The sequence below is a fragment of the Salmo trutta genome, chromosome 17 (genome assembly GCF_901001165.1).
Source record: "Salmo trutta chromosome 17, fSalTru1.1, whole genome shotgun sequence".
Classification (NCBI taxonomy): Eukaryota; Metazoa; Chordata; class Actinopteri; order Salmoniformes; family Salmonidae; genus Salmo; species Salmo trutta.
The window spans coordinates 7,817,630-7,829,654 of NC_042973.1; positions in this window are offsets into that span (position 1 = coordinate 7,817,630).

Sequence of the window (12,025 nt, forward strand, 5' to 3'; positions counted from 1 at the left end):
CTCAACACATCCACTCAACACACCCACTCAACACATCCACTCAACACATCCACTCAACACACCCACTCAACACACCCACTCAACACATCCTCTGAACACATCCACTAAACACACCCACTCAACACACCCACAATGAGGTGATTACTAATAATACAGTACAGTAATATCAACACTCTTTTCATTTTTTATTTTATTTATTTATTTTTATTTCACTTTTATTTAACAAGGTTGGCCAGTTGAGAACAAGTTCTCATTTACAACTGCGACCTGGCCAAGATAAAGCAAAGCAGTGCGACAAAAACAACAACACAGAGTTACACATAAACGAACGTACAGTCAGTAACACAAAAGAAAAGAAAAATAGAAAAATCTATGTACAGTACGTGCAAATGTAGAAAAGTAGGGAGGTCGGCAATAACTAGGCCGTAGAGGCGAAAATAATTACAATTTAGCATTAATACTGGAGTGATAGATGTGCAGATGATGATGTGCAAGTAGAGATACTGGGGTGCAAAAGAGCAAGAGGGTAAGTAATAATATGGGGATGAGGTAGTTGGGTGTGCTATTTACAGATGGGCTGTGTACAGGTACAGTGATCGGTAAGCTGCTCTGACAGCTGATGCTTAAAGTTAGATAGGGAGATATAAGACTCCAGCTTCAGAGATTTTTACAATTCGTTCCAGTCATTGGCAGCAGAGAACTGTAAGGAAAGGCGGCCAAAGGAGGTGTTGGCTTTGGGGATGACCAGTGAAATATACCTGCTGGAGTGCGTGCTACGGGTGGGTGTTGCTATGGTGACCAGTGAGCTGAGATAAGGTTGGGCTTTACCTAGCAAAGACTTATAGATGACCTGGAGCCAGTGGGTTTGGCGACAGATATGTAGTGAGGGCCAGCCAACGAGATCATACATGTCGCTGTGGTGGGTAGTATATGGGGCTTTGGTGATAAAACGGATGGCACTGTGATAGACTACATCCAGTTTGCTGAGTAGAGTGTTGGGGGCTATTTTGTAAATGACATCGCCGAAGTCAAGGATCGGTAGGATAGTCAGTTTTACGAGAGTATGTTTGGCGGCATGAGTGAAGAAGGCTTTGTTGTGAAATAGGAAGCCGATTCTAGATTTAATTTTGGATTGGTGATGCTTAATGTGAGACTGGAAGGAGAGTTTACAGTCTAACCAGACACCTAGGTATTTGTAGTTGTCCACATATTCTAGGTCAGAACCGTCCAGAGTAGTGATGCTAGTCGGGCGGGAGGGTGCGGGCAGCAATCGGTTGAAGAGCATGCACTTAGTTTTGCTAGCATTTAAAAGCAGTTGGAGGCCACGGAAGGAGTGTTGTATGGCGTTTAAGCTTGTTTCGAGGTTAGTTAGCACAGTGTCCAAAGAAGGGCCAGATGTATACAGAATGGTGTCGTCTGCGTAGAGGTGGATCAGAGAATCACCAGCAGCAAGAGCGACATCATTGATATATACAGAGAAAAGAGTCAGTCCGAGAATTGAAGCCTGTGGCATCTCCATAGAGCTTGCCAGAGGTCCGGACAACAGGCCTTCTGATTTGACACACTGAACTCTATCTGAGAAGTAGTTGGTGAACCAGGCGAGGCAGTCATTTGAGAAACCAAGGCTGTTGAGTCTGCCGATAAGAATGCGGTGATTGACAGAGTCGAAGGCCTTGGCCAGGTCGATGAAGACGGCTGCACAGTACTGTCTTTTATCGATGGCGGTTATGATATTGTTTAGGACCTTGAGCGTGGCTGAGGTGCACCCATGACCAGCTCAGAAACCAGATTGCACAGTGGAGAAGGTACGGTGGGATTCGAAATGCTTGGGGAGGGCAGGATGGATATAGGTCTATAACAGTTTGGGTCTAGAGTGTCTCCTCCTTTCATTCTGATCAACTCTGCTTCAACTCTGCTTATTTCTCCAGATTCTATTGCCAGACGGCAGCCTCAGTCATTTGATGGGTGGACCATAATTGGGTAGGTTTTATCTGACCTGTTCAAACTTCAACATAGTACCTGTTTGTGTGTCAGATATCCTAACTGCCATTGGTAATAGAACAGTGACTATATGTGTATGTGTTCACAGAAACATGTATGGAGACAGCACATGGAGACCTGTAATCTGTAATATGCCCAAGGAAGTAATGTAATGCACATTTATGTTTGATATTCAACACTAGGCTATCAATCAAGTTGTTTTGCTCTCCTGTCAAGTTTTCCGCACCAAGGGAACCAAAGAGTCATTTTAAACTAAACTAGATTTGAACTTATTCGAAGACTATTTAAGAAACCTGCATTTTACAGGTGAATGAGCCTGATAACTTTTGGAGACTTAGTCTCTGAGCGGATAAAAGCGGGCGGGTCACCAGGTGCACAGAGCTCGTTTCGGGTTACCAGGTGCACAGAGCCTTTTTCGAATTAGACGTCTACAGTCTACGTCTACCCGTTACAGGCTATGTGCACATGGTTACTGACAGTGAGACTGTAAACGTCTTAGTAATTCCAGGGAGTAAGCTATACTCTCAGGCCCAGGGAGAGGGCATGTAGGCGTGCAGGGAGTGTAGGCCTAGATGCCAAAAATGTGTGAGATGAAAATGGACAAACTAAAAGGTGTGCAATATAGAAGGATAGTCAGTGGACATTCTGAACCTTGTTTGAAGTCAGTAGGTCACATAACCAAGGAGCTATTGAAATTTTACATTTCGAGAAATTCATGTAAAATCATGTGAGATGAAAATGGACAAGCTAAAGGGTGTGCAATGTGTAGGCCCACTGAGTGTACATTCTGAACCCTGTTTATTTGAGGTCAGTGGATCACATGACCAAGGAGCTATATATAATTTAAAAATAATGCAAGATGTAAATCGACAAAAAAAGTGTGTGCAATGTGTCTATACCATCGGGTTAGCTAGAACCAGGTTTGAATGTTTTAGGAGTAATGGTTAAAGAGCTATTGAAATTAGAAAAATGTGATTTGTCACTATGTTGATGGTCCCTAACTGCTGTTCGTGGACAAATATCCAACCTGAATCTGTCTTTACCTCGGTCTGACAGACAGGGAGAAGACAGACAAGAGATAAAATCAGATTGTCAACATACTTCCTGAATGTTTGAAACGAGTGCATCGTTATCCAGATTTTCATAGCTGGATAACTTCACCTCTGCATGTACAAACGTGGTCAGGTCTGAGGAAGATGGAAGTAATAAGACAAACATAAATATTTTAAGTAAATGTTTCAGAGGGTGGATGAAGCTGAAATCGAACTAGAACTACGACCATGTCATACTAAATTTCCTTTCCTTCCTTTCTCAATATTTCTGTAACGCTGCAATTGTTGGATCCCTTCTCATTTCGTCCTAAAAAGTCACATACTTTTTGTTTTGGAGCTGCAGTTGTTTTTACACTCGGTGCTGGTATTGTTTACACATTAGTTGGAGCTGCAGTTGTTTTTACACTCGGTGCTGGTATCGTTTACACATTAGTTGGAGCTGCAGTTGTTTTTACACTCGGTGCTGGTATTGTTTACACATTAGTTGGAGCTGCAGTTGCTTTTACACTCGGTGCTGGTATCGTTTACACATTAGTTGGAGCTGCAGTTGTTTTTACACTCGGTGCTGGTATTGTTTACACATTAGTTGGAGCTGCAGTTGTTTTTACACTCATTTCTGGTATTGTTTACACATTAGTTGGAGCTGCAGTTGTTTTTACACTCGGTGCTGGTATCGTTTACACATTAGTTGGAGCTGCAGTTGTTTTTACACTCGGTGCTGGTATTGTTTACACATTAGTTGGAGCTGCAGTTGTTTTTACACTCGGTGCTGGTATTGTTTACACATTAGTTGGAGCTGCAGTTGTTTTTACACTCGGTGCTGGTATCGTTTACACATTAGTTGGAGCTGCAGTTGTTTTTACACTCGGTGCTGGCATCATTTACACATTAGTTGGAGCTGCAGTTGCTTTTACACTCGGTGCTGGCATCATTTACACATTAGTTGGAGCTGCAGTTGTTTTTACACTCGGTGCTGGTATTGTTTACACATTAGTTGGAGCTGCAGTTGTTTTTACACTCGGTGCTGGTATTGTTTACACATTAGTTGGAGCTGCAGTTGTTTTTACACTCGGTGCTGGCATCATTTACACATTAGTTGGAGCTGCAGTTGTTTTTACACTCGGTGCTGGTATCGTTTACACATTAGTTGGAGCTGCAGTTGTTTTTACACTCGGTGCTGGTATTGTTTACACATTAGTTGGAGCTGCAGTTGCTTTTACACTCGGTGCTGGTATCGTTTACACATTAGTTGGAGCTGCAGTTGTTTTTACACTCGGTGCTGGTATTGTTTACACATTAGTTGGAGCTGCAGTTGCTTTTACACTCGGTGCTGGTATCGTTTACACATTAGTTGGAGCTGCAGTTGTTTTTACACTCGGTGCTGGTATTGTTTACACATTAGTTGGAGCTGCAGTTGTTTTTACACTCGGTGCTGGTATTGTTTACACATTAGTTGGAGCTGCAGTTGTTTTTACACTCGGTGCTGGTATTGTTTACACATTAGTTGGAGCTGCAGTTGTAGGAGTTGTGGTTATTGATGTAGGCACCGGGACAGCAATTGAGGTTACAGGAGTTGTGGTTGTAAATGTATTAGTAAGCACTGGGACAGCAGCTAAGGTTATAGGAGTTGCGGTTGTGAATACATTGACAGACATTGAGGTTGTGACATCTGGAGATGCTGAAGTTGCATTGGTAGATGGGAGTGGGGCTGTTGCATTAGGAATTGAAGCTTCAGTTGTTCTCTGGACAACTGTTAAAAGAAGAAGTAGGCTACCATGGGTTTTGTGGGTATCCGTGGTGGTTGGTGCCGTTTAAGATTATGGTGGACTGTTTTTTTTATGAGCAAGGCCTTATTTCTATTACAGCATGTTGGATGACTGTCATTCATATTCCATTCACCCAGTTCAATGTAACATTGATAGGTTTAGGCTATTACGTGATACTCGAATTTGCCCTATGCCCATCATGAGGTTCCTACAACCTAGCCTAAAAATAAAATATCATAACGTAATCAAGGTGACGACAGACAGTGACACATTCAATACCACCATGCACACTATTGCCTGAATCTAGCTGATCTGCGGTGTAATCATTAGTCCAAACTGTAGCAAAACGGAACTAAAACCAGAGTTTCAATTGGACAAATTCAGCTAGGTCCATCCTCGTTTTGTTCCGTTTGCTTCCGCTTAAGAAAAGGTTCTGCAACAGAATCGGCAGGATGAATACACCCCTGATTACCCGCACAAACAGTTCACTTTCATAGCAGTCATATACAGCATCCTCACTTTGCTCGTTGTATAATTCCTACTCACATCCTTCTCCTCCTCTCACCTTTTCCCTTCACTTGCACAGCTGTCTATGACAAGGCACATAAACCCCTCTAAGCCTTCATACCATAACCGCTAACCGCTACACAGCCTACATTGTTGTCACCATATTAGGTAGGTTGGAGGACGACCTCCAGAAGTCATTATAATTACTGTGTAAGTCTATGGAAGGGGGTGTGAACCATTAGCCTCCTAGGTTTTGTATTGAAGTCAATGTACCCAGAGGAGGATGGAAGCTAGCTGTCCTCCGGCTACACCATGGTGCTACCCTAGAGGGTGCTGTGTGAGGCTACTGTAGACCTTAGTTGTAAAACTGTATGTTTTAATCAGTTATTTGGTGATGTGAATATATTTTGTATAGTTTTATCTAAAAAAATTCTACTTTTTTTTACGTTTCACTATTTTTATTTGTACGAAATACACTGAGTAGGATGGTCCTCCCTTCCTCCTCTAAGGAGCCTCCACTGATTGAAGTACAGATAGAACTTGCATTTATAATATAATAAATATTACAATTATAATATTTACAATGTTGCTGAAAATCCTCTCAATCCCATAGGTTTCAAAACCTCTTGAGCTGACAGCCCTGGAGCAATTTCCACCTATATTTGCTATGCCCGGATAAAATAAAGTATAGAAAGGGCCATGAAGAATAGACCAGTAAACCCTTATTTCCACAGAAATGTGTGAGACTTGGCTTGGCACAGCACAGGCTCAAATATTGCTGATCTAGGATTACTGATCAGGTCCCCTTTGTCCATGTAATTAGCAGATTGAGCCCTGTTCAGCACTGAGGAGGGGTTCCCTGATTGCGTTATCATTATAAGAAAAGGCCCATTTAATAAATACTCTTGTGTCACTATGCTGTCTTTATGGTTATATTGCATTTTGCCCACCCACCCACTAGCTGTCAAATCCTTGCTTCCTCCATCCTTGTTTCCTCCTTTCCTCGCCACTCTTTCAAAGCACATCGGAGGAGGAGGACCGAGGGAAGGAACCTTTCAATCCTCTCCCCCAATGTGCTTTGACAGGGAGGTGAGAGTTGAACAAAACAAGGACAGAGGAAGCAAGGTTTGACAGCTAGTAACATTTTTAGACAGTATGAGTGAGTGAGTAAGTGAAGGAAGGAATAAAGGAGGGAATGAGTGAGTTAGTAGCCTTGATACCCAGCAAGGTTATTATAGTTTTGTGTTTTTATATTCGTTTTCATATATATTCATTCTTCGATTGTTATCTGAAACTCAGTTAAGTTTCAGTTAGTTTTTACTGAAGAATGTGTTTGTTTTGTATTCCTATTTTACATTACAGCCGGGATTATGAATTTTACATCATAGGAAACTCCCAGGAAAACCTTTAGGGAACCAGAGTAAAACGTTCTCAGAACCTCCCTGCAACCTAAAAATGTATGTTCCCAGAACAGGTGAAAAGTTCACTTCCGTTCTCAGATTAATTCAAAAAACGTTCAGTTTTACCGGTGACTTCGTTCCCAGAACCAATGGTAAACCAAAAACGTTCCCACAACTTCCACGGAACCAAATGTGCTAGCTGAGGTGCTCCTTTAAAGGTGCACTATGCAGAAATCGCTATTTCCTGGTTGCTAAAATTAAAATAGTTCACCTAATTTCAGTTTATGTGACAAAAGTAGCAAGTATAGTGTAGAGAATCATTGTACCATCTAAATCGCTGTGAAATGTCTTTCAATAATATCCCAAATATTGTATTTTCAGCTGCTTGAAGCTGGTGTCCAAAACAAAAAAATGAGAATGACAGATCTATACGTGACATTTCTATTTGAATTTTGTCGGGTCGACCAAAAAGTTACATATTGCAACTTTAACATGCAAAACATGTCAAAAGGGTATGACACTTATTTGAATGTGATCCTTTTGGAGGTTGTGCTGATATACAGTACCATTCAAAAGTTTAGACACACCTACTCTTTACAGGGTTTTCTTTCTTTTTACTATTTTCTACATTGCAGAATAATAGTGAAGACATCAAAACTATGAAATAACACACATGGAATCATGTAGTAAGCAAAAAAGTGCTAAATCAAAATATATTTATATATTTGAGATTCTTCAAAGTAGCCACCCTTTGCCTTGATGACAGCTTTGCACACTCTTGGCATTCTCTCAACCAGCTCCACCTGTAATGCTTTTCCAATAGTCTTGAAGGAGTTCCCACATATGCTGAGCATTTGTTGGCTGCTTTTCTTCCCAGGAAAACCCTCAGGAAACCATAGTAAAACATGCTCAGAACCTCCCTGAAACCTAGAAATGAATGTTCCCAGAACAGGCAAATGTTCACTTTAAAAAACGTTCAGTTTTACCGGTCAGGAAACTCATGGCTACATTCTCAGAACCAATGGGAGACCAAAAACCGGCAGCTCTAGCCTTTAGCTCAGTGTGGATGTTGCCTGTAATCCATGGCTTCTGGTTGGGATATGTACGTACGGTCACTGTGGGGATGACATCATCGATGCACTCATTGATGAAGTCGGTAACTGAGGTGGTATACTCCTCAATGCCATTGGATGAATCCCGGAATATATTCCAGTCTGTGCTAGCAAAACAGTCCTGTAGCATAGCATCTGCGTCATTTGACCATATCATGTCTCTCTACGTATGGCATTTTCAATTGTCTCAAACATACTGTTTATTTAAACCCGGATCATTGTGAGATGATTATGATAAATAATAATAGTATTGCCCATGATTAGTCTTACGACGCATTATAACGGCATCATAATGCCTTACACTTGGATGTTAGTAAAGGTAAGCAAAACCACACCCAACATTATACGGGTAATAGGGTTCTTGTCAATCAAACAGATGTTAGACTCGTCTAGCTGCATTGTAAGCCTTCTGGGAACTTACGTAACTCACATGTTACATGTCACATGTCTGTCCAAAGTATTTAGAGAAATCAAGCTGATCAGGTGTTCAGGCTTATGGTTTTGGGCTGAGAGGTTATGCTGTACTTGTAAGAAGCTAGCATGTTAGTTATAGCAAATAATACCATGTTGCTTTGTCAATTGGTATGGGTAAGAGTGAAGGAATTGTGATTGCACAATGAATGATAGATATTGTGCCTTTAAGGCGGTAATTGATTTGACATACTTGGAGTTGATGGGTGACCAATGCATTTGAAAAGGTCAAGCCCACTCTGACCAATCAATAACAGAAAGGAGTATTTGTCACTTCAGAAATCTTTAAATTGATATATCCTTACCAAGTTCCATTTACCTTCCAAAATGTCTACACCAATCTCTAGGTAGTTATAGCTGTTTGGATCGCACAGCACGTTAGACACGTTCTTGTAAGTGACAAAATGACGTTGATGTCCAATCCAAAACAGCTATCCTCAAGAGATTAAGTGGCAGAAGGCAGAGCTGAAGAAAACAATGCAGAATTACTAAGGACGTTGAAATGTAATCAGATGTGATGACCTAGTCTGAGCAGTCCAGATGCAGCTGCTTACATGGATCCCCTTAGAAGTGCCTCTTGTGAAGATAAATGGTCAATTATGCCTATTTCCTTATGCATCGCATAAGGAAATAGCCATTTTGACTTTACACAACAACAGAGATCTGTATATAATGACGAGATGTTCATGTCTCAGCCCCGAACAATGGGAGTCATTGTCCCAAAGGCAGGAAGGCAGGCAACAAGCTTAGGTCCAAAATAAGCCCATAAACATACATTGGGGTTATTTTGGACAGATGTTGTCGAGAGTGAAACCTCTCGCTTAGCTTCTTCCTCTCTGACAACAACAATTGGAGGTGCTTGATATTGTCGATCTCACATTTTCTAGAGATGCAGATTTAGGCTACAAGATAGGCTGACAAGGCAATTAACATCCAGCAAGTACAAGAAGGACAACAGGCGTGTCCTTTTATGCAACTGTCCCAAGACCCTACTTGTCACAAGAAATTACTTTGCATAGTGACTAAGAGAAACTTTCCTTTCGTGGCGTTCAAATATGAATTCCTGCTCTCAGTCAACTTCAATTCCTAGTTATCTTTTGTGCTCTCAACCTGTCCTCTCCTGTGGCTTTGCATCACAAGGTTTTAATTCTCCACAAGAAATAATCTGCTTTTTTTTTTTAAACAAAAGTATTAGATTATTCTGGAAGGAACAAGTAATTGTGTGTGAAAATGGCTTTGTGAGGGAACATAAGAGGCCATAAAATTAAGAGGTGCTCATTATAGCTAAAGAAATAATGAGTGCTGGAAGATGGCTGCCGTAGGGTAGCAGAATGTCGCTGGCTCCTTACCTGGAGTTATGGAGCTGCAGTGAATAAATATGAAATGATAAAACACAGACACATATCAGTGATAGGACTGGAAACGACCAGAAACGTCTTCTCAGCTGCAGATCGAAGCTCATCCCTTCAGTTTTACTATTCCTACTAGCTCATGCTAAACGGATAGTTTTCAGAAACCAGAAAATGTGTTAACCCAATTTAATTGTTTTCTTACCTCAAGAGGGGTTATGCGGCTAGAATGTTAATACAAGCTCTATTGCTGTGTGAAGTAAAAAATTATAAATGAAATGCTAGTATACACACTTTTACACTCAGGGCTATATTAGGCAGTCTGACTCAACAACAGTAGTTTGTTCCCACTGCTGGCTCTGTCCTCGTGCCACTGCTGCCCTCTAGTTCTCAGAGAGCTGCTCTGCAGCAGCTCGTTGATGCAATGGAAGCCAGGGCTCAGAGATGCCATCTTCCCCTGGCTGAGGGGTGCCATATCTGGAGAGTTGGAAATCAGTAGGAGCTTGGCACCTGGCTCCATCTCCTCCTGGGAGCCTCCATCTTCTGTGCCACAGTGGCACCTGAGGCCATATCTCTGCCTGGCTAGGTGCCCCTCTCTCAGTCACTGCTACCAGGGGCTCTCTATTTATTTATTTAAATTTATTTATTTAACCTTTATTTAACTAGGCAAGTCAGTTAAGAACAAATTCTTATTTACAATGACGGCCTACCAAAAGGCAAAAGGCCTCCTACGGGGAAGGGGGCTGGGATTAAAAAAATAAATTAAATACAAATATAGGACAAAACACACATCACGACAAGAGAGACAACACAACACTACATAAAGAGGGACCTAAGACAACAACATAGCATGGCAGCAACGCATGACAACACAACATGGTAGCAAAGTCGACTCGATAGTCGACTTTGTAAATTATGATTTGTTTTTAATTGACAAATGAGGGTTCAATTAAAAAATGATGACTCTCAATTTTGGCTATGATAAGTGTTATGGGTTTTGTCCCGACCATGTGACTTGGCCAGGAACAACTCTGGACCTTACTTAGAGCCTAACAAAACCAATCCTTTTACTGGTTAGTTAGGTTGTTATGGTCAAACTGGGTTTAGCCACTAGAGGCGCTAGCACCTGCAGCTTTAATCGCCATATGTTCAACTGCAACAGTCATTGAAAGTAATCTGACCTCAATGTTTTTTAACCAGACTGAGTCTGTTAGGAGTACATGGTTTTGTTAATCAAATGGTGGGGAGACCACAGCAAAGCTGAAGCCGAGATCACACACACGTCTGACTAATGAGATCTGTGACACTGCCACTGTACCAAAACAATGGGAAATAATTGTTCTTCTACCGAGATCTGTATGACCAAAAGAGGCAAAAATTGTTTGGCTGAAAAATAGCTGTGTTTACTTATACAAAGACTCATTTTTAAAAATTTGAAATGAGAATTACTGAATTACTGCCGCTGACAGACAAACACAGGTTTTATCAATCTACTTCACAGTGTGACCAGTCACAGTGTAAAACTTTTAGAGAGCTATTTTCTTAACGGCAACATTATTATTTTTTCCTTCATAAAAACGTCACTCCCATGTTTCTTTTGCTAAAAGGTGTTATTGCATTGTTCTGTCAAATATTATTTCGTTTTTTGGGGGATTTGTGTGATCTGGTAGATTGCATATTTTGGACTCTAAAATAGCATCCTTTCATACTTGAAGAAGTGTCATGATGAAACAGCTGTTAAGGGACAAAAATAGTCAGTGGATATGTGGTATGTAGCTGACACTGATATTTAAACAGGAACTAATGATGGCTGACTCCAATTCAGTACACAGTAATATTTACTTATTATTACTTATTATGTGGAATATAGATAGAAATCCACATCTGTCAGACAAACAATTACTGAATTTATTGTATTAACTGTATTAACACAGTTCCCCAATACCCCAAATACAGATATCACACATACACAACATGACATATAGCAAAGTGGATTTGCTTGACATAGGCCACAACAACACAACTTATGCCAAATGCATATGGTTTCACACTTCTGTCAGATTGCAATCAAGCAGAATACCTACACTTGATGTTGCTTGCACAATGAAAACAGTAGGGCCTATTCCACATACAAACTACTGAAAAGCTTCGGTCCTTTACAATCTGATTTTAATCACTAGTTACATGAAGAAAACTTGATTTTGTCTTTTTCTCTTGGTGAGATGTTTCACCCCAGTTATTTTGTCCCCAATGGGGTTTCATTTTAGAGTTGTTTAGTAGGCACGACATTAAATTTCTTAATTTATCTTTGGATGCATGGTCAAACATAAAGGTTCTGTTAAAACATAGAGTCCTATTATGTCTGCA